The sequence below is a fragment of the Mesoplodon bidens genome, assembly GCF_964165515.1.
Source record: "Mesoplodon bidens genome assembly, chromosome: 11".
Taxonomy (NCBI): domain Eukaryota; kingdom Metazoa; phylum Chordata; class Mammalia; order Artiodactyla; family Ziphiidae; genus Mesoplodon; species Mesoplodon bidens.
The window spans coordinates 7776802-7803726 of record NC_138167.1 but is presented as its reverse complement, the minus strand read 5'-3'; the positions used below and the strand labels follow the sequence as shown (position 1 = coordinate 7803726).

The following is a 26925-nucleotide window of genomic DNA, read 5'->3' as shown; positions in this document are numbered from 1 at the left end:
TGTCCCTGGAGCTAACGCCAAATCCTGACCATTCTGAGAACCAATGAAGGCAGCTGTTATTGGGTCTCACAGGAGGTGGCGCTGTTGCGCTTTATCATGACTATAATTTCACCTGGACAGGCGTCTCCTTTATACCGGTCTAGCAATCGCTAGTGAAGGAAATGAATAAGTTGATCAGCAACAAGTCCAGCTTTTACAGTTTCGGCAGAGGTTTCCTGCTGGTTCATGTGTGGTGAGTCCCGGAAACCTCAGTGCCCGCAGAGTTTCCTTTGTGGGGAACCCGCCCAAACTCCATCCTTTGCTGGCAGCCACGCCCCACAGTGGGAAGGAGGGACTGAAAAGCATTTCCTTGAGGACGGCACAGCTTGCCCTACCCAAAACAGTCTTTTTTTGTTTTGTTTTGTTTTTCCTGGCTGGGCCCGTTTCATCTGAAATACAGAGTGACCGGAGGAAGGACACGGTAGTAAAAAGGGTTTGGGGGTACTAAGGGTGGGAGGGGGATGGCAGTGATGCAGCTATGGGTGGACTTTGATGTTTGGGAAGAAAAAAAGGGAGGCGGCCGAAAGTGGGATGGTTGCGAGTGGACGTTTCTATTTTATGTAAACAGCGATCACCAGGTGAATGAATCTGTGTTTCTTTGGAACAAGCATCTCGTGGGTTTTGGCTTCTGTCTTTTTTTAAGGAGAGGCTAAACTTGCCTCAGCAATTTTGGCAAGGACAGAGGCAGCCAGAAAGCGCAGTGATGAGGCGTCTCTGTGTACTACTGGAGAGGAAGCCATCAGGAGAGGGGAGATATATAGAAACAAGCATGTACAGGAATTACAGTACTTGTCACAGGACAATACAGTCGTTCAGACGTGCCGCCTTGGGCTCCCTGCTGTCAGCTTCAGTTCCTCATCTCTTATGCATAATTAAGAACGTAATTACCTCACGGGGTTGTTGTGATATTTAAATGAGATGAGATAATATCTGTAATCACGCTTAAATATCGTGCAGTCTGATAATGCTGTTCTTCGTTTACCGAATTTCAGTTTCCTTCTTAATTTGTCTTCTTTTTCTTTTTTATTGAAGTACAGTTGATTTACAATATTATTAGTTTCAGGTGTACAGCATAGTGATTCAGTATTTTTATAAATTTTACTGTTAAAAGTTATTACAAAATAATGGCTATAATACTCTGGTTTCTCTTCATATCGAATAAATCTTTCAAAAAAAAATAATGGCTATTATTCCCTATGCAGTGCAATATATCCTTGTTGCTTATGTATTTTATACAAAGTAGTTTGTATCTCTTAATCCCATACCCTTATCTCGCTCCTTCCCCCTTCTCTCTCCCCACTGGTAACTACCACTTTGTTTTCTATATCTGTGGGTCTGTTCTGTTTTGCTATATACATTCATTTGTTTTATTTTTTATATTCCACAAGCAAGTGTGAATACAGTATTTGTCTTTCTCTGTCTGACTTATTTTACTATGCATGCTGTTCTCTAGGTGCATCCATGTTGCTGCAAATGGCAGAATTTCATTCTTTTTTATGGCTGAGTAATATTCCAATATATATACATATATCATGTATATGTGTCTTTTTTATCCATTTGTCTGTTGATGGCCACTTGGGTTGCTTCCATATTTTGGCTATTATAAATAATGCTGTTTTGAACAGTGGTGTGCATGTATCTTTTCAAATAAGTGTTTTCATGTTTCCAGATATACACCCAGGAGTGGATTTTCTGGGTCATATGGTAATCCTATGTTTAATTTTTTGAGGAACATCCATACTGTTTTCCATAGCAACTGCACCAATTTACATTTTCACCATTAGTGTATGAGAGTTCCCTTATCTCTACATCCCTTCCAACATTTGTTATTTAAAGCTATTCTCACAGGTGTGAGATGATATCTCATTGTGGTTTTGATTTGCATTTCCTTGCTGATTAGTGATGTTGAGCATCTTTTCATTTGCCTGTTAGCCATCTGTATGTCTTCTTTGGAAAAATGTCTATTCAGGTCTTCTGACCATTTTTTTGATTGGGTTTTTTGTGTTTTTTTTAATATTGAATTGGATGAGCTGTTTGTGTATTTCGTATATTAAGCCCTTGTTGGTTGTGTCATTTGCAAGCACTTTCTCCCATTCCATAGGCTGTCTTTTTGTTTTGTTGGTGGTTTCCTTTGCTGTGCAAAAGCATTTAAGTTTAATTAGGTCCCATTTGGTTACTTTTGCTTTTATTTCTTTTGCCTTAGGAGACAGATCCAAGAAAATATTGCTATGATTTATGTCAAAGAGTGTTCTGCCTATGTTCTTTTTTAGGAATTTTGTGGTTTTAGGTCTTACATTTAGATCCTTTAACCATTTTGAGTTTATTCTTGTATATGGTGTAAAGAAATGTTCTAATCTCATTGTTTTATGTAGCTGTCCAGTTTTCCCAGCACCACTTGTTGAAGAGACTGTCTTTTCTCTGTTGCATATTCTCGCTTCCTTTGTTGTAGATTAATTGCCCATAAGTGCGTGGGTTTATTTCTGCTTTCTATTCTGTTCTATTGATCTATGTGTATGTTTTTTGTGCCAGTACTGTGCTATTTTGATTACTGTAGCTTTGTAGTCTAGTCTGAAGTCAGGGAGAGTGCTTCCTCTAGCTGTGCTCTTCTTTCTCAAGATTGTTTTGGTTATTTGGAGTCTTTTGTGTTTCCATACAACTTTCTTAAGTATTTGTTCTAGTTCTGTGAAAAATACCATTGATATTTTAATAGAGATTGCATTGAATCTGTAGGTTGCCTTGGGTAGCATGGTAATTTTAACAATATTAATTCTTCCAATCCAGGAACAGGATATATCTTTCCATCTGTTTGTGTCATCTTCAATTTCTTTCATCAGTGTCTTATAGTTTTCAGAGTACAGTTCTTCTGCCTCCTTAGGTAGGTTTAATCCTAGGTATTTTATTGTTTTTGAAGTGTTTATAAATGAGTTTTGATCCCCTTCCCTCTGTCTTCTCCTTCGATAACCCCTTTAATGCAAATATTGGTGCACTTAATGTTATCCCAGAGATCTCTTAGATTGATTTCATTTATTAAAATTTGTTTTTCTTTTTGCTGTTATGGTTGGGTGATTTCCATTATTCTATCTTCCAGATCACGTATGTGTTCTTCTGTATCACTTAGTCTGCTATTCATTCTTTCTAGTGTGTTTTTTATTTGTTATTGAGTTCGTCATTTTTGATTGAGTTTTTAAAAATATATTCTAGTTCTTTGTTAAAATTCCCACGGTGTTCATCTATTCTTTTCCTTAATTTAGTTAACATCCTTATTACTAATGCTTTGAATTCTTTACCTGGTAATTGTTTATTTCTGTTTGTTATTTATTTTTTTCAGGGTTTTTTTTTTTTTTTGGCTTAACTTTCTCTGACTGTATTGACTTTGTGAACAGTTACCTCTTGCAGTCTTGAAGGGGTGTTCTTGTGTAGGAGCATGCCTATACAGACTATGTGTGCCCAGTGCCTTTGGTGGGAGAGCTGGATTTACTGTGTATGCAATCATGTCTTTCCTCAGGGTGTGCTGGCAGCTATCATCTTTGTAGGAGGTGGGGATGGACATGGAGGGGCTGGAGCTGGAGCTGGTGTGAGGCAGGACTTCCCCTCTTCTCAGTGGCCATCACTACCCTATTGGGGGTGGGGTATGACCCCAAGTTGCTGGAGCAGAAGCCCTGAGTGTTGGGCCAAGCTGGCTCTGTTTCCTTTAAGTGTGTGTTTTCCCCTCCCTCTGTTCTGGGACCCTTGTCTGAATTGTCTCTGATGTGCTGCATGTGCAGATGCCTGCAATTGTTTCCCTTGCTCTGCTCAGAAGTAGCCTTGGGTCCAAGTCCCTTTTGCCCCTCACAGCTGATCACTGCCCCACCCAGGTCACCTCTGCATTGCACAGCTGAGCTTTCTTCCTGGCCGTGCCCACCCCAGATCCAGTGTCACACTAAGACCCAGAGTAAGTGGGGTTGGAAAGTTCCCTCTGCTTGGGCTGGGGCACATGCCGAGGCTGTCTCGGGAAACCTGGCAGCCACTGGAGTAGTCCTCACTCCATTCTCTCCACTTTGCCTCAGGGGCAAGCCAGCACATGTGCGCTCCTCATGAGTGAGTCCAGGCTCCCCACAGCTCTCCTGTTAGCCCCAGTGGTCTTCCCACAAGGCAAGGGAGCTCATCTCCCCTGTGTAGGACCCCAGAACTGGGTTGCCCAATATGTGGCTTGAACTGCTCACTCCCCAACATGGGTCTTCACCTGTGTAATCTTCCTTTTCCCCTGAGTCCCCTTCCAGGGGCACAGGTCCTAACCTGATCACTTCTCTTCCCTTCTTATCCAGTTATGTGTGGATCTTGCTTATAGCCTTGGTTGTACAGGAGTCTTTCTGCCAGTCGCTAGTTAGTTTTCAGCGAGAATTGTTCCATATGTAAGTGTATTTTTGATGTGTTTGTCGGGGGGAGGTGAGCTCCACCTCCTCCTATGACACCATCTTGATTGATCCCATCTCTGTCTTCTTTTTTCTTAATTTGTTTTTCCTTTCTATCAGTCCCTCAACCTCATTCCCATGTTGTCTCCTATCTTTCCCTGTTATTTCTGTGATTGTGGACTCCTTCTGATATGAATCCTCTCCCCATTTGAGTTGCTCTACGTTTCAGACCAAGCTTTCTTCCCACTACTTACTTGCAGCCATCGGTAGTTATGGTGATAAAGGCATTAAGCTACTGTAATGTGTAACACACCCACACTGAAAAGCACCCGGAAGAAGCCCTGTTACCAAGTGCTAGGGGTACAGCCAGGAAGAAAATAGCCAAAGTCCCCAAATTCTTGTTCTCGTGAAGGCTTTCATGCTTTCTCTTCTAACTCCCCACCAGGCTACTGCTCTGTGTCTGCTTCTCAGCTGTGCTAATAAAAGGATGTAAAGAAAACTGAGTATGCCCTCAAGGAAATTACTGTCTGGTTAGAAAGAAACAGATAATCATAGGCAAACTGATTAAGTACTGAATAAGTAGGTTGGGTATTCAATGCTCTATATTAGCATATCATTTCTTGGATACAGTTTCTAACTGGGGAAAGTACAAGTAGAAGGGAATAAATGTACAGAAAGAAAAAGGAGATATTATAGAGATAGTGTAAAGTGCAAAGAGTCCTGTCCTGAGTCCAAGGATCTGAAATCTGTTTTAAGCTCTGGTACTCTTTTTGTGAGCAAAGAACAAGGTACTTACCTCAGTGTGCTTAGTTGTTTTATTATTATTATTATTTTTCTATTTTAGAAAATAAAGGGTTGAGGTAGACTGGCAAATCTTGGGAATTCTTCCAGATTAAAAAACTGAGTCTTTTATTGTGGAATTTCTCATAATTTTTCTGAGTTTCCTAATCAGAATGATCATGAGGAGGTAGGTTAGAATTTAGCTGAGGAGACAGTCAACTCTGGATAAGGAAAGGAAAATGGGGGTGAAGTGAGAGGGTTCCTATCCATGCCTTGGCTTCAACCTCATTTCCTAAAGTTAGTCTTACCCCCCTCAGCTCAGGTGGCCTTCTCCACAACTTTCCCCTGCCTACAACGCTAGCTGAATTGGGCGGTGTAGACTCCAGCTATATAACACCACGAGGCCCCTTCCTAAGCGAGAGATTTCAGGGAACAGCAGGATTTTCTGATCTTTATAATTTTTTCCTTCTACTAACTTTGGATTTTTGTTTGTTCTTTCTTTTCTAGTTCCATTAGTTGCAAGGTTAGGATGTTTATTTGAGATTTTTCTTGTTTCCTGAGGTAGGCTTATATTGCTATAAACTTCCCTCATAGAACTATGTTTTCTGTTTCCCATTGATTTTGGACATTGTGTTTCTGTTTTAATTTATTCTCAGGTATTTTTTGATTTCCTCTTTGATTTCCTCAGTGACCCATTTGTTGTTTAATAGCATGTTTTGTAGCCTCCATGTGTTGTGGCTTGTGCAGTTTTTTTTCTTGTAGTTGACTCTAGTCCCATACTGTTGTAGTTGGAAAAGATGCTTGATATGGTTCAATCTTCAAAAATTTATTGAGACTTGTTTTTTATCCTGCCATGTGATCTATCCTGGAGAATGTTCCACATGCACTTGAAAAGAATGTATATTCTGCTGCTTTTGAATGGAATGTTCTGTATATATAAAGTCTATCTGATCCAATCTATCATTTAAGCCAGTGTTTCCTTATTGATTTTCTGTCTGGATGATCTATCCATTGACGTAAGCAAGGTGTTAAATTTCCCCTACTATTATTGTGTTATTGTCAACTTCTCCCTTTATGTTTGTTAATATTTGCTTTGTGCATTTAGGTGCTCCTATGTTAGGTGCATCTATATATACAACTGTTGTATATTCTTGTTGGATTGATCTCTTGATCAATCTTTGTCTCTTGTTACAGTCTTTTGTTTTAAAGTCTATTTTGTCTGATATAAGTATTGCTACCCCAGCTTTCTTTTGGTTTTAATTTTCATGGAATTCCTTTTTCCATCCCCTTGCTTTCAGTCTGTACGTGCCTCTAGATCTGAAGTGAGTCTCTTGTAGACAGCATATATATTGGTCTTGTTTTTTTTTAGTCCATTCAGCCACTCGTTGTCTTTTGATTGGAGCATTTAGTCCATTTACATTTAAAGTAATTATCGATAGGTATGTACTTTTTGCCATTTTGTTAATTGTTTTTGGATTGTTTTTGTTCTTTTTTGTTCCTTCTTCATTTGCTCTCTTCCCTTGCGATTTGATGACTATCTTTAGTGCTGTATTTGGATTTCTTTCTTTTGTGTATGTGTGTGTATCTATTTTAGATTTTTGATTTGTGGTTACCATGAAGTTTAAATACAGCAACCTAAATATTTACATGATTATTTAAGTTGACGATCTCAAGTTCAAATGTATTCTAACAACCCTGCAGTTAACACCCTCCCCCCACACACACTGCATGTTATTTACACCATATTTTACATCTTTTTGTTTTGTATATTCCTTAACTACTTTTGTGGATATAGATGCTTTTACTAATTTCATCTTTTAAGCTTTCTACTAGGTTTGTAAGTGGTTGATCTACTATCTTTACTGTATATTTGCCTTTACCAATGAGAATTTTCCTTTCATAATTTTTATATTTCTAGTTGTGTTTTTTTCTTTTCTGCTTAGAGAAGTCCCTTAAACATTTCTTGAAAAGCTGGTTTAGTGGTGCTGAACTCTTTTAGATTTTGTTTGTCTGTAAACCTCTTTATCTCCTTTTCAGATCTGAACGATAATCTTGTCAGGAAGAGTATTCTTGGTTGTAGGTTATTTTCTTTCATCACTTTAAATATATGTTGCCACTCCCATCTGGCCTGCAAAGTTTCTGCTGAAAAGTTAGCTGATAGTCTAATTGGAGTTCCCTTGTACATAGTAGTTGCTTTTCCTTTGCTGCTTTTAAGATTATCTCTTTAAGTATTGCCATTTTCATTACAGTGTATCATGGTGTGAAACTCTATGGGTTCATCTTGTTTAGGATGCTCTGTGATTCCTGGACCTGGATGTCTTTTTTTTTCCATATTACAGAAGTTTTCAGCTTTTTTTCTTCAAATAACTTATCTGCCCCTTACCTTCTTTTCTCTTTCTGGGACCCATAAAATGTGAATGTTAGTACACTTGAAGTTGTCCAGAAGGCCTCTTAAATTATCCTCATTTTGAAGAATTATTTTTTCCTTTTTCTGTTCGGTTTGGGTGATTTCCACTACTCCGTCTTCTAGTTTGCTGATCCATTCCCTGTATAATCTAATCTCCTGTTACTCTTTCTAGTGTATATTTTTTATTTTAGTTATTGTATTTTTCAGTTCTTTTTGGATCTTCTTTTAATTTTCTGTTTGTTAAACTTCTCACTGTTCATCCATTCTTCTCCTTAGTTCATTGAGCATCTTTATGATTATTACCCTAAACTCTTTTTTTTTTTTTTTTTTTTTTTTTTTTTTTGCGGTACGCGGGCCTCTCACTGTTGTGGCCTCTCCCGTTGCGGAGCACAGGCTCTGGACGCACAGGCTCAGCGGCCATGGCTCACGGGCCCAGCCGCTCCACGGCATGTGGGATCTTCCCGGACTGGAGCACAAACCCTCATCCCCTGCATTGGCAGGCGGACTCTCAACCACTGCGCCACCAGGGAAGCCCGACCCTAAACTCTTTATTGGGTAGATTGCTTATCTCCACTTAGCTTAATTCTTCTTCTGGGGTTTTACCTTGTTCCTTTATTTGGAGTGTATTCCTCTGTCACCTCATTTTCCCTAACTCTCTCTCTCTCTCTCTCTCTCTCTCTCTCTCTCTCTCTCTACATATATATATACATATATATATATATATACATATATATATATATATATATATAGGTTGGTTATACATCCCGATCTTGGAGAAGTGGCTTATATAGGAGACATCCTATAGGGCCCATCATCACACTCTCCTCTGGCCACCAGAGCCATATGCTCTAAGGGTACCCCCTATGTGGGCTGCATGGATCCTTCTGTTGTGGTGAGCTGACTACTGTAGGTGTGCTGGTAGGCGGGGCTTGCCCCCAGCCAGTGGCTCTCAGGCCCTGCCTCATGTGAAGGATGCTGGCCCACTGGAGGGTGGAACTGGGTCCTTGGGTGACTGCTTGTGGGGTTTGAGCTGGGGGTGTTCCCAGGGCTGGTTCCCCCCATGTGGCTGGTTTCTCGGCCTGTGGGGTCCTAGGACTGGTGCCTAATGGCTGGTGGGCAGGTAAGCCCCTGGTGCTAATAGGCTAGAGGGACGATTCCAAAACGATGCTTGCCAGTGTTACCGAAAGCTCGGCCTCTCTGTACACGGGTGCCGAATCAAATCCTGGAGACAGAGTGTTGGGTGAAGTAGAAAAGGATAGCTTTATTATTCAATACTCTGCCAGGCAAAGGGAGACACACTGGGCTTCTGCCTCGAAAAACTGTGTCTCAACCCCAGAGGATTTGATGAAGGGTTTTACAGCAGTGGTTCAAAGGTGGGGTCTCTGACAAGATTAACGTGTGAGCAGGGCTTGCTCTCCCTTAATCTCATCTCAGGTGGTGATCTCTTAATCTTGATGAGCTTCTCTGGTCCTTTTAATCTTTCCTCAGGTGGTTTCTTGGCTGCTTCTCCCTAGATTAGCAACTGTTCAAATCCGCCCTTTGGAACTCAGGGAAGGTCATGGAGTCTGGAGTCTTGCTTATAAGAAGTGGTGGACAAAAGGAGGCCTCCGTGCCTGCCCCACTAGGTTTCACCAGCACCAGTGTTCTTGTAGTAGAATGAGTTCCCAAAATGGCTTCTGTCAGCATCTATGTCCCCAGAGGGAACCCCAGTTGCTTCCTGCCTCTCTGGGAGGCTCTCCAAGATCAGCACATGAGCTTAACCCAGGCTCCTTTAAAATTACTACCTCTTCACTGGGGCTTGGAGCTTGTGAGATTTTCTGTGAGCCCTTTAAGAGTGAGTCTGTTTTTCCAAGGCAGCTCTCCCTATGCAACTCGCCCTATGCAAGCCCTACTGACCTGCAAAGCCAGGCATTCTAGGGGCTCAACTTCCTGGTGCAGGAACTCCAGGCTTGGGAGCCCAATGTGGGACTCAGAACCTCACCCATTGGTGAGAACCTCTGCAGCTGTTATTAACCTCCAGTCTGTGGGTCACCCAGCTGCAGGTGTGGGGCTTGACTAGACCATTCTCCTCATTCTCCTCACCTCCTACTCATCTCATTGTGGTTCCTTCTTTGTATCTTTAATTGTGAAAACTCCTCTCTGCTAGTCTTCAGGTCATTCTCATCTATAGTTGCTCTGTAAATAGTTGTAATTTTGGTGTGCTGGTGGGCAGAGGTGAGCTCAGGGTCTTTTACTCCACCCTCTTGGCCACTCCACCTCAATAAAACCAATTCTTGACAATTGCATGATCAGAGCAACTTGAAGATAGTGGTTGAAGTTTTTGGACCTATACTTTTGTACTTTCATGGACTAAATTACTGGCAGGAATGATAAATGAAAGGGGAACCCGCTTCAGTTTTTTTCTTGTGCAGCTGTTAACATCTTATACCTTCAGTCATAGTAAACTGCCCCATCTTTGTATAGTTAACAGTGGTTCTTAAAGTTGTCAGGTGACAAAATACATAGAAATATGGTGCTGTTTCTAGAACATTGAGCTAAATTAAAATTATTATATATATATAATTCTAGGCTATGTTAGAATTCTACTAAGAATAAATTGTAGCAGATGCTAAAGTTTAAGAAAAAAATGTGTTTCGAAGTGTACGTTGTAGCCATAGAAAAATCTCAATAATACATATATAATACTCATATGTTAAGCCAGTTAGTTTCCTGGAGAAGAGTTCAAAATTATTAGTTTTCATCTGATCATCGTTTTGAATGATTTAACCAAATGTACTGTTTTGTTGGATAAACGTGGGGTGTTGGGTTGAACAACTCTGGGAGACACCATTTATGTTACATTCATATTATGCTATCACCTGAATGAGGAAAAATATTTGCCAAAGATGATAATTTGGAGCTTAGAGAAGATGATCTTAAGTGTTTTTTTTTTCTGACAATAATCAGTTTTCAAGACCAATTGTAGACCCAGCCACCCCTAGTTTGTGCCGTTAGGATCAACTTCTCCAAAGTCCCTTTTAAGTCAGATGGGGTTAGCTTAGCGCAGACAAGGAAATCGCCTGCTGACCCTTGCCAACATGCTGTACGATGCCCCTCCAGCTGAGACCCAAAGTCAGTGCTGCCTCTGGCTAGTTAGAGGCTACAGCAGCAGGAAAGGATTTGTTTATCTGAGTAGAAGTGACAAGCTTGGCTTGTGGTTCAAGGAAGGGGGAGGGGAGCTGAGGGAATGCTGAAAATCTGTCTTGACTGCCTTGTTTTCTACCGGACTTATAAGCAGGTTCCACAAATCCAACGAGTCTGGTCTAAAGCTGCCCTGCCTCCTACCTCCGTGGTCTTTCCCGGTAGGTCCCAATGCCTCACCCCTTGAGTGTTCCTTGGGGCTGATATCTTAGTATGAATCAAAATGAGTTTTGGGGGAGGGGTAAATAAGCAGAATATTCACAAGAATATTCTTAAAGCCCTGCAGTGCCAGCAAGGAAAATACAACTGGAATGTAAAGTCTCTAAAACCTTGGAAACGTATGGGGTAGATTTCCAGAGGTTAATCCAGATGCATATACAACCCAAAGGCCTGGCAGGCAGAAGAAACTATGAAACTATAGACACGTTATGAATTCTAAGAACTAGGGTCTTCCTTCTTATCCTCGTCTGTACAAAACTTAAAGAAGAGATCAAATGTCCAGTCAGCCTTTTGAAGGGTGGAAAATTACAGTAAAAGAGCACCAGATGGACATTCAAGGCACACAAAGCTAGTCTTAGCTTAAGTTCTAATTAGCTGTTGGAAGACACCTAAATCCTGTGCCTCCGTTTCCTCATCAGCTACTTATGGAGGTTAGGGCTTTTTTGGTTGCTTTCAAAGGGCTCTTCTGGTTGTACATGTTTAGAATGCATTTGTGGAGCTCATGTTGCATCTCACAGTGTACCTGTAAAGCAGAATAAGAAATGGAAGGCAGGGTTGCTATTTTTATAGTTTCTTTAGCAGGGAAGCTGTGTCTGTAGTGGCACAGGAGATACAGTGGTGGTTTATGGTGTGGGAGTAGAATGGCTTTTTGACACTGAAAGTTGAACCTGCTGCATTTGCGTCCCTTCTTGAAGCCCAAATAGCTCCCTTAACACCAAGTGACCTTGATTTCATGCCCTGTCTTTCTTGTCCTCACCCATGTTCCACTCTTAAGATGGTCTAATAATGGATTCATGATCAGAAGGTCCCACATCTGATTAGATCTCTGATTTATTTTCTGACCCTAGGCGAGTCACCTTTTCACTTAGATCTTAGTTTCCACATGCAGGATGAAGTCCTTAAAACAGCCGTGGGTTATTCTGAATGGCTTGCTATCATAAAAATGAAGATAACTTAAGGGACTTCCCTGGCAGTCCAGTGGTTAAAACTCCACACTTCCACAGCAGGGGGCAATGGATTCAATCCCTGGTCAGGGAACTAAGATCCTACATGCTGCATGGCCAAAAATAAATAAATAAATAACTTTGAAGAACACTCCAAGTTTTTAGGATTGGAAAAAAAAGACATGTAGATGAACCAAACGCTATTTTGCCATTATCTGTAAAGCACCTCCCCTTCATCACCACCACCTTTATCTTTCTAGGTCTGCTTTTCTTGGGCTGATATTAAAATTGATTATTTTTAATTCACTGAGTTAATGCACTGGGAACTAGAGGCAAACTGACTTACAGATAAAAGTATGAGCTTAGGTTATCTACAAACAGATGGGCAATAAACACTTGATAGTACCAGCAAGCCCACAAATTGTGGGCTTATAGAGAGCTAGATAGTGTGTGAGATCAGTCGCTCAGCAAAAGTTCACTGAACCTTGGGATAAAACTCTGTGCTAGATGGAAATCCCCATATCTTCGTACCTGAGTTTAACAGCTGTATTGGAGGCCGCACCTCTGTGGCTCCTATTTCAACCTTAATCAAACAAATGTTGGGTGCCCAGGGAACGGATTTCTTTGTAGGTTAGGTTTATAGAAACATTTATGTTGCTAACAATTTAGAGATGTGACTCTTTTGTTACAGTCTCTAGTCCTGCCAATTCATGGCAACCTAAGAAACTGAGACCAACTCAGGAGGTCAAAGAAAAGAAACTGGTTTCTGACACTGAGAGCTACAGAATGTGGTGCCCTATAGTCTGTGGACTTACCCAGATATGAGAAAGATCAGCAGTGGGCTTCTATTATCTTATATAAGGCATGTCTGGTCAGCTTCTAGGAGACATGTACTGTGCAGCCTGTTTTAGAACTGATTTTCTCAGACACAGAACATTCTGTGGTATCACCAAACCATACACAAATTCTGATTTAACCTTTAGAGGCCATGGACCTGCAAATGCTAACAATAGATGAGACTTGTATACTGAAAACTACAAAATATCATTGAAAGAAATGAAAGAACTGAATCAGTAGAAAGACATCCTGTAGGAAGTAGGAAGACTTAATATTAAGACAGCAGTCCTCCCAAGTTGATGGACACGGTCAATGCCGTCTCTGCCAAAATTCCAGATTTTTTTTTCAGAAATGGTCAAGCTGATTCTAAAATTCATGTAAGAGGGAACACAAGGGACTTAGAGTATCCAAAACAATCTTCAAAAAGAGAACAAAGTTGTAGGACTCAGACTTAATAATTTTAATTTTGTTTTTTTTTTTTTTGGCCACATTACACGGCTTGTGGGATCTTAGTTCCTCGACCAGGGATTGAATTGAACCCAGGTCCTCAGAAGTGAAAGCGCTGAGTCCTAACCACTGGACTGCCGGGGAATTTCCCCAGACTTATTAATTTTAAAACGTACTACACAGCTGCAGTAATTAAGACATGCGTTATTGGCATAAGGAGAAATATGGGCTTCAGACTCTGGGACCCCTGTTTTCAGGCCTCCAGCCTCAGATTGAATTATAGCCCCAGATTTCCTGGTTCTCCAGCTTGCAGATGGCAGATTGTGGGACTTCTTGGCCTCCATAGCCTTGTGAGCCAATTCCTATAATAAATCTCCTCTTATGTACGTCTTTCTCTATATATCCTGCTGGTTCTGTTTCTCAGAGAACCCTCACTAATACAATGGATGAAACTTGAAAACTTGCTAAGTGAAAGAAGCCAGACACAGAAGGTCACAAACTGTATGATTCAATTTTTACGAAATATCCCAAATAGGCGCACCTTTAAAGATAGAAAATAGATTAGTGATTGCCCAGGGACTTGGAGCAGGGAGGTGGGCATTGGGGAGTGACTGCTACCAGTACAGGGTTTTTTTTTTGTTGGGGGGGGGATTAAAATAGTCTAGCAGTGTGGTTGCACAACCTTCTGAAAATGCTAAAGAGCACTGAATGGTATACTTTAAAAGGATGAATTTTATGGTATGCGAATTATATCTCAATTAAAAAAAAAACCGGAAGCAATATTAAAGGTAATTTTTAAAAATATAAACTCATTTATTTATTTATTTTTGGCTGCATTGGGTCTTCGTTGCTGCATGCAGGCTTTCTCTACTTGCGGCGAGCGGGGGCTACTCTTCGTTGTGGAGCGCGGGCTTCTCATCGCGGTGGCTTCTCTTGTTGCGAAGCATGGGCTCTAGGCGCACGAGCTTCAGTAGTTGTAGCATGCGGGCTCGGTAGTTGCGGCTCGAGGGCTCTACAGCACAGGCTCAGTAGTTGTGGCACAGGCTTAGTTGCTCCGCGGCATGTGGGATCTTCCCGGACCAGGGCTTGAACCCGTGTCCCCTGCATTGGCAGGCGGATTCTTAGCCGATGCGCCACCAGGGAAATCCCTAAAGGTAATTTTAATTTTCAAAAGAAAAAAGTTTTTGAGAATCTGCTATGGAAGCAGTATATAGTATAATGTAAAAACACAGATGCTAAAGCCACACAACCTGGGTTGAAGTTCGAAATCCCTGCTTACTAGCTGTGTGATCTAGAGCAAGTTACTTAACCTCTCTGTGACACAGTTTCTTTATCTATATGTAAAGTGCTTAGAACAGTACCAAATACATGGTGAGCACTGTATAAGTGTTTGTCATTTTAACTATATGCCATAAAATGTACTAAGCAGTAGCGGGAAGCAAAAACCAGTATCGAGGAAGCTGTGCTGAGCATAAATATCAGTTAAGGGTGGAGTCCAAAGCAGATTGCTTCACTTGGTTTATTGTTTGAACTCTGCTCCATGCTCTCTCGTGAAAAGAGCCTGGGTTTAGTGGAAAAGGAAGGAAAGATAATGTGGGTCCAAGGATACAACACCTGAATTTAATCTTGCTACCTGGGTCCTGGTAAAAGGTCCAAAATATGTTAGGAGAGATATATAGAGAAAAAACAGAGCAAGGGATGGTGAACAGTACTTAATATATTTTTGTTGTTCAGTTGAATGTGTTAGGCAGCAATTCTGAGGGTTTTCCTCTGGAATTTAGACACTAACCTCATGATCTTTGTTCCCTTGTCCTGTCTTTGTTGGGATCTTTTTTGCTCTTTCATTTCAAAATGTAAGATCAAGCAAACCTTTAAAGTTCATGTCCCTGCCACATTTTTATTCCCAGGACAAATCAAGAACCCAGGAGGGTGGCAGGCATTTCAGGCAATATTTGCATCCCTTTGCTTTAAACTGCTTTCTGCATCTTTGTAGGGGTGCATTTACAGTTACTGATTTTTCTGTAGATCTCAATCTGTTGACAGACACCAAATAAAGATTCTAGAAGAAGGACTGGACTGCATACCCATTTTGAGGGAATGATATAAGGTATTAAATTCCCTACTTAGAAGGATAGAGAAAAACCCTGTTGTCTACCTTTCTCTGGTTTTACACTTCTGAATTCTCTTCTACTATGTAAATATATTTTATGCATAGTTGGTTTCATCATAGTTCTGCTTTCTTGAATATTCTCCATTGGATATCAATAAATCATTATAATGCCTTGTATTTTTACTATTTACATATTATTTCTTGGTCCTTCACATACAACCCTTTGACAAAGAGATGTTAATTGACTTGTTTAAGGTCACACGCAAGAACTTGCTGACCCAGAATTATTACTTAGATCTCATGACTCCTTTGCCTGTATTAGGAGAGGTTTCTTCCCTTTTACTGTACGTTTCTCCTAGAACTTTCTATTGAGAAATAATCTGGGTGAGGAAAATATGGTGAATTCCAGGGCAGAAGGCAGCCGAAGCCTGAAGATTAATGCCAGGGCCTCATTATACTGGCATCCACGCTGGTACAGATATAGCATTATTTAAAATTCATTTGATATCAGATTTTTCTCCTAGGTGAATCTCATATCACCTTTTTTGAGGTGCATTAAACTTTGTCTCCCTAAAGATTATTAGTAGTGATATATGAGAAAAAGTATGACTAATAAATGATAGGGCAATGGACAGAGTTGGCTTGAAGTTCTCTGGAATACCTTAACAAAGCTTAACAGATCCCCAAGTTATTACTGTAGGAAAGCTTTACGTGTGGGAAGCAAGGGTACTTCAGAAGAGATGGCAGTGGGCGTGGTGTGTGTGTGTGTGTGTGTGTGTGTGTGTGTGTGTGTGTTGGGTGTGGGGGGGTGGAACATGATTCTGAAATCCTTTTATTCTAAAACTGTAAATGTCCTCTCATATGTTTTATGTCGTTTGTCAGAATGTCTCTGGTTAGGTAGTGCAAGGATGACAATACATTATGTTATAGATTAGGAATTAAAACCCAGGGGAATGATAATATTTGGCCAAAGAGAGAGAAAGAGAGAGTACTAAAACATAGTTGCCAATTTAGAGCCTTATCTATTCAGGGTGATCAGCTTGGTGCTTTGTGATGACCTAGAGTGGTTGGATAGGGAAGGTGGGAGGGAAGTTCAAGAGGGAAGGGATATGGGGATACATGTACACACATAGCTGATTCACTTTGTTGTACAGCAGAAGCTAATACAACATTGTAAAGCAATTATACTCCAATAAAGATGAAAAAATAAAAAGAACCATATGTATATTTTAAAATAAATATATATTTTTCATTTTTGGCTGCGTTGGGTCTTCGTTGCTGCACACGAGCTTTCTCTAGTTGTGGTGCGTGGGCTACTCATTGTGGTGGCTTCTCTTGTTGTGGAGCACGGGCTCTAGGCGTGCGGGCTTCAGTAGTTGTGGCTCGTGGGCTCTAGAGCGCAGGCTCAGTAGTTGTGGCGCATGGCCCTAGTTGCTCCGCGGCATGTGGGATCTTCCCGGACCAGGGCTCGAACCTGTGTGCCCTGCACTGGCAGGGAGATTCTTAACTACTGTGCCACCAGGGAAGTCCCAGAACCTTATCTATTAAATTAGAGTCTGGTGAATTTCCTCTGTATTAAGTAAGAAAGGAAGGTAATGCGGGTTTAAGGCAGAGTTCCCAGACTTGGTTGCATACTGGAATTAACCTTCACAGCTTTAGCAGATCCCACTACTTTGTTCCCATTCCCAGAGACTCTGATTCTGACTTAATTGATGCATCTTGGGCGTTGAAACTTTTAAAAAGCTCCTTCAGCCACACTGGTTTAACTCTGGGAGGGGGTTAGAGTCCGGGAAAGGAAATCTACAATCAGTTTTATCTACTTTTATTGTAAATATATGATGTTTTAAATTTAAAAACTATGAAGCAATTTATAAAAAAGAACACGAAAGTAGAAAATTTAAGATTAAAAAAAATCAGGTACTTCACAGAAGGAAGGTGAGAAAATTGTAGTAGAAGCTTGATAATATTTACTATAAGAATACATTAAATTTAGATTTCAGGAAATAATTTTCTTATTCCTGTGATACACAGACATATGAGTATTCTAATTGTGTTATTATGTCATGATACTGGTATGAAATCTTATCCAAAAGGAGAGGTCATTTGAAGATATCATAATTTGAATAATAATAATAATAGTTATTATTATAGGAATATTTTTATTTCTATAATTATTATAGGAATAATTAATAATAGCTACTGTTTGCTATGTGCTAGGTATTGTTCTAAGGATCCTTTAATTCTTACAGCGACTCTTGGAGTTAGATAATACTGTAAACCCAGTTTAACAGATGAAAAAAAATGAAGCTTAAGAGAAATTAAGTAATTTGCTCAAGAGTACACAGCTAATTAGTAGCAGAAATGGGTATATTGGGTTTCAGAAATGCATTGGGCTATACTTTTGAGACTTGTAATAAAAACTGAAAGGTAGCTGAAGCCTGGGAGTATGCCTTTTTGGCCTTTGTTGTGGAAGATATAAAAGACCTCAAGGAAGGAAGCATCTAAAAATAAAAACAAAGCATCTTCCTCATGCATATAAGTTCAGAGCAGGAAAGAAAGGGACAAAGGCAGATGGCTGAGATGGGGCCAGCTGTTGGGCTGCACTGGGGCTATATTAAGACAACAGGCCAGCTATAGAAGAATCGCTCACTTCTATTTAAGAAGATACATGCCTACACATCCTACTCACCCACACCCACATTCGCCATATTCGTGTGCGCACATGCAGTGGTTCTGCATTTTTTTGCTCACTGAATTTATTTTCCAACTATTCTCCTTTAACATTTAGCAAGTCTTTTGGCACTTTCATTATGTTGTGCCTATGTTAAGAAGAAAGGGACTTTATGCACATTTATGCCAGTGCTTTGAAGGAAAGCCACACTCTCTTGAGATCATCATGGTGGGCCAGTAGTAATCAGAGTTAGAGACCGTCAAGTAGAGTATATTATTCAGGAACGGTACATTGGACCCCTTGGTCTGAAAAGTAATTATGCTACACACATGAATTTTTGTTAGAAGAGGAACTTATAACTACTACCATTGAAGAACACTTTTACAATCTTATTAATTCTCACTAGAATCCTCGGAGCTAAGTGGTCATGTGATCTCAGTTGTAAAAATTAGAAAACCAAAGCTTTACAAGATTGAGATAAATCCATTCTGCATCTCCATCTCTGGTGCCTGTGTTCTTTCTACTATACCACAGTTTGATGAAGATGATATATTAACTTTGTTCCCGAAAGTTCCAACTTGGCTGTTTCCCAGATAGGAAAGATAATGCCTCCAGCAAGCAATAAGAAAGGACTTGATAAACTTCAGAGCCTCACCTTGACTTTAGGCTAAGAGAGCCCTCTTTGAAGCCATAAATCTTGACTTAGTGATTCTACCTTATCTTTAATTCTGATCATTAGTTAAGAAGAAGATTTTAGAGAAGAGTTTTTCTTCTGTCTTTTCTGTCGCCCTCAGCCAGTTTTCTTTTGATGTCTCTCTTTCAAATTTTTCTGCCTTCCAGACTTTCTTCCTTTTCATTTTTTTATTATAAAATAATGAAGGTTTAATTCAGACTATCTGAAAAATAAAAAATGGAGGAAAAAAATCAATCTTACTGTCACCATTGTCACTGTAACATTCTGATATATTTCTCTTTTGGGTTCCCCTGTATGGGTGTTTCCCTCTAACCAGTACTGGTGTGGTCTTCGCTTATATATTTATATTTTAAAAATCTGCTTTTATCATTTAATGTGCTACCATTAAAATTCCCCATTTATTAAAAATTTTCATGAACATAAAGTTAATGTATTTATAGTTTTCCACTCTATAGCTATATAAAAATTTAACATCCCTCTTTGTATTAGTTAGCATTCTCCAGAGAAATAGAATCAGCAAGAAGTATGTGTGTGTGTGTGTGTGTGTGTGTGTGTGTGTGTGTGTGTATTTATCTAGCTATCAGTCATCAATCTATCTACCTATCCAATCTATCAAGATATATGAAATCCACGGATACTTGGCAAGTTCAAAATCTTCAGGGTAGGTGAAGACCCAGGGAAGAGTTGCCGTTTCAATCCAAAGGTAGTCTGCTGGCAGAATTCCCTCTTGTTCTGGGCAGGTCAGTCTTTTTCTATTAAGACTTTCAGCTGATTTGATGAAGCCCACCCACATTATGGATGGTAATCTATTTTACTCAAAGTTCACTGAGTTAAATGTTAATCTCATTTTAAAAATTCCTTCACAGAAACATTTAGAATAATGTTTGACCAAATATCTTGGTAGCATGGCCTAGCCAAGTTGACACAAAAAATAACCATTACACTCTTTTTGATGACAATTTGTGTATATTTTTATCTTTTTTATTGTAGAAAATTTCAAATCTATACAAAAACAGAAAAAAGTATGTAGGATGGGAAGATGGCTACCGATGTATTAATCACCCAAATTCAACCCTTTTCAACACATGGTCAATCTTGTTTTTTTTACATCTCCACCCACTCTCCTTCAAGTCCTGGGATTATTTTGAAGTAAATGTATATTTTTGCTTTCAAGAGAAATAGATGACAGTACAGTAAAAATGTTTGTCTGTGTTCAGAAACATCTTCCATTTAAAAAAGATCTTCTGGGACTTCCCTGGTGGTGCAGTGGTTAAGAATCAGCCTCCCAATGCAGGAGACATGGGTTCGAACCCTCGTCCAGAAAGATCCCACATGCTGCAGAGCAACAAAGTCCGTGTGCCACAACTACCGAGCCCATGCTCTAGAGCCCACGTGCCTAGAGCCCGTGCTCTGCAACAAGAGAAGCCACCACAATGAGAAGCCCGCACACGGCAACGAAGAGTAGCCCCCGCTCGCCCAACTAGAGAAAGTCCACGTGCAGCAATGGAGACCCCAAAATAAATAAATAAATATTTAAAAATAAAAAAGATCTTCTTATAATTGACTCCTAGGAGAGAAATTATTGGGTCAAAATTATAAATGTCATTAAGGCTCTTCATTTACATATTGCCAAATTTGTTTCTGTAAATGTTGAAATTTTGATAACCTGTCAAAAAAAAAGAGTGACTTTTTTTTTTTAAACCCTCTTGCACTGTTGGTGGGAATGTAAATTGGTGCAGCCACTACGGAGAACAGTATGGAGGTTCCTTAAAACACTAAAAAAGAGTGAGCTTTTTAATAAGTCTCCTCAGTGCATCAAAGTTCTTTCTTTCATTTTTTCCTCAAGTGGATAAGCAAAAAAAAATTGCATCTTGTTTTTATTTTAATGTGTATTATTTAATTACTAGTTAAATTGAATATCTTTAATCTTACTCCCTCGTGGTTCCATATTTGTTAAACATTTTGGTTTGATGAATTTGTTTTCTTCAGTTTTTCATTTTCCATGGCCACTTATTTATTGGCATCTTAATGATTTTCTTATTTATTGCTATAAAATTTCTATGCTTTTATTTGTTCATTGGTTGATCTCTTTTTTTTTTCTGTTGGAAAGAATCTTTTCTTTAAAATTTAGCAAGTCCTTGCCAATCCAATATAACTTATACTGTTATTTTTTATGTTTCTTAAAACCTACAGTCATTTTTCCAACTAAAATTTATTTTTACATAGGGATGAAGCAAGGATCTAAAGTATTTTTGCCAAATGAGTAACTCATAATATGCATATTATGCATAATTCATATAATGCGTAATTTATCTCAGTACTTCTCAATACCAGGTATAGTTTAGTATCTCCTGGGAAACATGGAGATACTCTTCCTTTTTTCAATGCTGATAGGTGAAAGCATAATCTACTGGATTCATAATCATCATAATCTCTTCCAGGGTTGGGGGGTGGTGAGCTCCAGCACTAGTACTAGTATTTTTTTAGAAGCTCACTAAAAATTCTAATGTACAGCCCAAGTTTGAGAATCTGCTTGTTTTTTTCATGCTGACTTCTTTATATTAAATTTCTAAATATACGTTTTATTTATAGGATATTTACGTGTTCTATTAATCTTTCTCTCTATTTTTCAGTGTCATTGTGTGTGAGTGTGTCTGGGTAGGGGTGTGTGTGTGTATGTGTGTGTTAGGCTTTGTCATATATTCAGGCTTAGAACATGCCTCTCGGGCTCAAAGTTTGATTTGTTTTGTTTTGTTTTTAGAATAAAATATTACCTCATGCTGGGATGTTGCTAGTTCCCTTCCTCATCTTGCTGGAGCCCTAAGTTTCCAAACAAACCACCTATAAGAGCTCTCCCTGAACTCCTTATCTTAGCCTTCTCATTCATAGCTAAACATCTTAGAAGAGATGTTTAAACATCTTTTTAAACACATTTTCTCCACATCCTCACTTTCTATTTATTCCCTGAACCACACCACTCTCTGGCTCTGCTGCTGCCCTGACACTACTCTTTCTATGGCCAAGAGTGATCTCCATGTTGCCTGTATCCATTGGTGACTTTTTTCTCTTAATTTTCATCAGCTTTACGACCAATCGCCTGAGCAAGAGATGTGAGATAAACTAACTAGGTTGCAGAGGTAGACGGTAGGTAAAGATGAACAGTTCAGTTATAGAGTCAAATGCAGGCAAAAATAAGCAACTTGGGTTTTTGGTGGCGTGAACAGAACACAGGGGCAAGAGGTCCCGGGGTGTGTGGGTAGACATGAAATAGAGCAGTGATGGGGTGATGGCCATGATTCAGGCTCTAGACCGGCAGGGGTGTTTATCTGGGGGGAGATGTCTTCCCATTTGTAGCAGAACCTCAGTAACCAGGGTATAGAGCAAAGTTCTAATCTCATGAGGGAGGATTGATTTAGGCAGAGAGGACAGTAAGACCCTATCCACCCATGAGGATGGATTCAGGATGGGACCCCAGATTTGAGAGTGCTTGGATCCAAAGCACGGGTAACCAGACATGCCTTGTGAAAATGGATCGAGGTTTTGTCCTCTCAAACTGGGGAGGATGGTGAGAGGAAGGGGAGAAAGGAACTGACACTACTGATCACTATTGATCTCCTTACTGCCTCTGTCAAGATGGGTTTAGGACCTGGGTGAAGACTGAGCCAGCAGATAGGTGGTATCAATGGAACCAGCTAGAAGGAGTTGAGGAATTTAGAGACAGAGGTTAATTAGTTAACTAATTAATTATATCACTATTTATTATAGCATTCTATCTGTTTTTGTACCTTTGTTCACAGCATTGTGCTCTTTGATCCACCATGTTTAAATCTCCCTTCCTCAACATGATTATTTTTTCTTTTTTTTTAGATTTATTTATTTATTTTATTTATTTAGTTTTGGTGGTGTTGGGTCTTTGTTGCTACACACTGGCTTTCTCTGGTTGCGGTGAGCGGGGGCTACTCTTCCATCCGGTGCGTGGGCTTTCTCTGGTTGTGGTGCGTGGGCTTCCCACTGCGGTGGCTTCTCTTGTTGTGGAACACGGGCTCTAGGCGTGCAGGCTTCAGTAGTTGTGGCTTGCAGGCTCCAGAGCGCAGGCTCAGTAGTTGTGGCACACAGGCTTAGTTGCTCCATGGCATGTGGGATCTTCCCAGACCAGGGCTCAAACCTGTGTCCCCTGCACTGGCAGGCGGATTCGTAACCACTGTGCCACCAGGGAAGTCCAACATGATTGTTAAATTCAGACACCTCCTAGCAGGTGTAATACTTAGGCTGTCAAATCACACCTTGTTGGTGTATGCAGATTTTTTAAAAAATATTTATTTATTTATTTGGTTGCAGTGGGTCTTAGTTGTGGCAGGTGGGCTCCTTAGTTGTGGCTCACAGGCTACTTAGTTGTGGCATGGGAACTCTTAGTTGAGGCATACATGTAGGATCTAGTTCCCTGAGCAGGGATCGAACCTGGGCGCCCTGAACTGGGAGCTTGGAGCCTTATCCACTTCACCACCAGGGAAGTCCCTGTATGCAGATTTTTAAAACCCACATTAATTTGTGATTACTTTAACTCACGCTTCAAACACAGGACTACATATACTTAGATCCACAAATATTATAAATATTTTGATAATGGTTTTTTTGTTTTGTTTTTTTATTTGTAGTTATATATGCTTACCTGATTGGTACAGCTGTGTGACTACCTCCCAACCTGGAAAACAGGTGAAGAAGGGAGAGACTAATATACTGTATATGGATTGCCTGTAATGGACCTGGCACGACACCAGGTATTTTACGTAAATTATCCCATATACTTTTCAACAGCCTTGGAAGGTAGATATTATTGTCTCCACTTTACAGGTGGAAAAACAGAGGCTCAGAAAGTTAGGATAACTTATACACAGTCATGGTGAATAGTAGAACTGAGATTCAAATAGAAGCCCTACTCCAGAGCTCCTTCTCTTATTATTACCCCCAAAGAAATTACAGGCAGGGGAGGGATAGGAATGAAAACTTGTGAGGTTCTGGGGCTGCCATGATGTGGGTAGGAAGATGCAGGTCCAAGGGAGCCTTCAGAACTTGAGAGAGGCGAGGGGGAATTACTGTTGTGGGGACTTCTTGGCTGGCCTGCCCCTTTTCTGGTGTCATTCATTTCCTGCAGCTCTCTGTAGTTCTTTACTACCCTCAGGAGAGAAGCAGGTGTCTTGGTCCCGAAATTAGGAAGAGAAGGAATGACAAGGTCAAGTGATATGCTCAGTGAATCACCTACGAACCCAGAACTAGAACTTCAAACCTCTGCTCTGTAATCCTAGCACCAGGTCAGCGCTGATGCTACTTCCCAGGACTCCAGACCGCTCAGCTCGGAAGCACGCTGGCCCACTCCTGGGGCGGGGAGTCTACTGTTTGCTCCTGACGGTATATAGACGGTGCAGAATGAGGTGGTGATGTGTTCCCACCGGTGCTTTTTTCATCTTTGCTATTGTTTACCTGGAATTACCTTCTGTGTATAGAGCCCTTACAAGGGCACACCCTGTTTGACAAAGCACTGAGGTGAACAGCAGCTGAGCTGATTTCCTGATTGTGGAGTCTCCTGTCTATTTGTCTCTCTGCCTGCCTGCATCTGGGACTCATTTATCAGAGAACGAGAAAGTGTGTGTGTGTGTGTGTGTGTGTGTGTTTCCCGCAATCTTTTGGAGACTGTCTTCCTTCTTTCTTTCTTTTTTTTTTTTAACTGTGAACTGTTTGTCATATTAGCATCTCCTGATTGGCAAGCTTATAAACATATTCCACAACCTCTACAAATACACATTTTCTCATTGCATAACTTCTTTCAATGTGGTATAAGGTGTTTGTCCAGTGAACAGAAACATCTTCAGTTTTTCTCTAATAAGAAGATAAAGTAGTGAAATGTAGACGTGTTCAGCAATTAATCAGACTGTCTTCTTTCCGCCCTCCTCTCTGCAGAGGGCTGTGTGTTAGAAAAGGCTGGAGGCGTGGCACGACAACAAAATACATCTCCTCGCTTATAGGGGAAATGGTCAAAAGATTTTTAAAGTACCAGAAGCTCCCCCTTAGAAGGAAAAGCCAAGCGGGGTGAACCACAAAGATGGGGACTGATCCTGGAAATGCAGTGTGACTGACTACAGTAAAAACAAAAGTATTTGAAACAAGCCCCAAGCAGCACATACAGGCATCTTTGCTGTGTCCATCAGGTAGGAGAGAATAAATGGATCAGAGGCAACTCTGTTTTCAGAGCAGGTGTTGGTTGTATGTTTTTGGCCTTTCCATTTTTTTTTTTTGTAATAACCCACAGTGCCCAGCATGTCACTGATATTCAATGAATGAATAAGGGAGTGGACCGCGCCTTGCAGGGAGTTAATGTTGGGAGGCAGCAAAGGAGCTAAAAAGCCATTGACCTTTCCTTCCTATCCATAATCTTTATTATGGGCTTGGGAAATTACTGTTGGTTAGGAATCCCAGGAAGAGAAAATAGCCAGCAAGAGAGAATATAATTATATATATATATATATATATATATATATATATATATATATATATATATATATATAATTTCCGGGCTTTAGGGGTTTGCACGAGGTGGATGGAGGGTTATGGAATCGGGAATGTGATAAGTAAAATGATCATTATAATAAAAATAAAATGTCTCGAATTTGTATAACACCTCAAAGGACATAAAATGTGTTCATGTCTGTAATGATATTTAACATCTGATGCTGTTTGTGATGTGAGCACTGCACCTCATGCCTAGGAATCCTGGGGCTGCCTATCTTGCATTCCATGTCCTCCCCTTCGGAACAAGCTTTTCAGGAGAAGCCAAGATACAATTTAGGCTTCCTCATCTCTACTGTATATCACGTATATTTCAGGAATTCTCAAAGAGGTAAACATTCCTGACAGGTAAAAATAAGCAAGAAGAGCTGATGACGCTGTGTCTTGTTGTCAAAAGATTTTGTTTAAACATGGTCAGGACTCCCAGGCAGCATGGCAGGGCCTCTTTTTTTATGGTTCAAAGTGCATTTCAAGCCTTAGGTCTCTAGGAAGGTGGAAGAGGGTGGAGATCAGCACAGTCACAATCCTTCCATATCTGAGAAGAACGGGAGGACGAGGGGTTCTCTCTGGCTACCTCCTCTCCTCTCCGCCTTATCTGCACCAGGAGATATCACTGGGCATAAGGTGAGTTATCTGTGCAAGTCTGATTCTCTGGGTTTAGAGAGCAAGCCCTTTCATCTACTTGTCCTCTCACGAGTGTGCTGCAGGAGAAAGGTAGAGCCTGAGGCGCTCTGAGACCCGGCAGACCAACTCTAATGATCAGGCCAGTGCTGTGTCCCCTGGGGGTTCTGGCCCCTTCCTGATCCTCAGGCTTTCAGTGGAAGATAGCTAGTCCTGGGAACCAGGCCCTTTTCCCCAAAATGGAAGATAGAAATAGGCTTAGGCTCAGATCCAGGAAAATGAACAGGCAAAGAAAATGATCCTGGATTCCATCATCTGGTGAGTACTGGAAACCATTTCTGATTCGACACTTATATTCAGAATGCATTTTGAAGACAGACATGCAGATGTGCCCCTAGGTGACCTTGGAGAACACACAGACAGATACTACTCACCTGTTCTTTCCAATTTATGGTATATTTGTTGGTGAAATTTAGTTTCAGCACTGTGGTTTCCATGATTGTTTTGGATTCTGACATAATTCCTTCTTGACACTATGTGTCTTGTCCATTTGAATGGCAAGGACATACATGTAATGAAGTAGTTTATTTATTTATTTATTTATTTATTTGGCTGCATTGGATTTTCATTGCTGCGCGCCGGCTTTCCCTAGTTGCGGCGAGCAGAGGCTACACTTCATTGCGGTGCACGGGCTTCTCATTGCGTTGGCTTCTCTTGTTGAATGGGCTCTAGGCATGCGGGCTTCCGTAGTTGTGGCTCACAGGCTTAGTAGTTGTGGCTCATGAGCTTAGTTGCTCCGCGGCGTGTGGGATCTTCCTGGACCAGGGCTTGAACCCATGTCCCCTGCATTGGCAGGCGGATTCTTAACCACTGCGTCTCCAGGGAAGTCCCAATGAAGTAGTTTAAAGAACATTGGGTTTGTAGTTAAAAGACTGAGGTATGGGAAATTACCTGGTGCTCCAGTGGTTAGGACTCTGCACTTTCACTGCTGAGGGTGCGGGTTCAATCCCTGGTTGGGAAATTA

The 26925-nt window shown here is 40.5% G+C and overlaps 1 protein-coding gene across 2 annotated transcripts in view; it reads left to right on the top strand.

The window, feature by feature from the left end:
- Positions 1 to 362: 362 nt before the first annotated feature.
- STYK1 (serine/threonine/tyrosine kinase 1) overlaps positions 363 to 26925 on the top strand; it is a 48809-nt gene continuing 22246 nt past the window's right edge. The window contains exon 1 of one of the 2 annotated variants that reach the window (XM_081250268.1): positions 363 to 460. The gene's annotated coding sequence lies outside the window, so the exon portion shown is untranslated. Of the gene's footprint in view, positions 461 to 10923; positions 10959 to 26925 lie in introns of those variants that run through there. The other variant, XM_081250265.1, reaches the window with a different exon arrangement.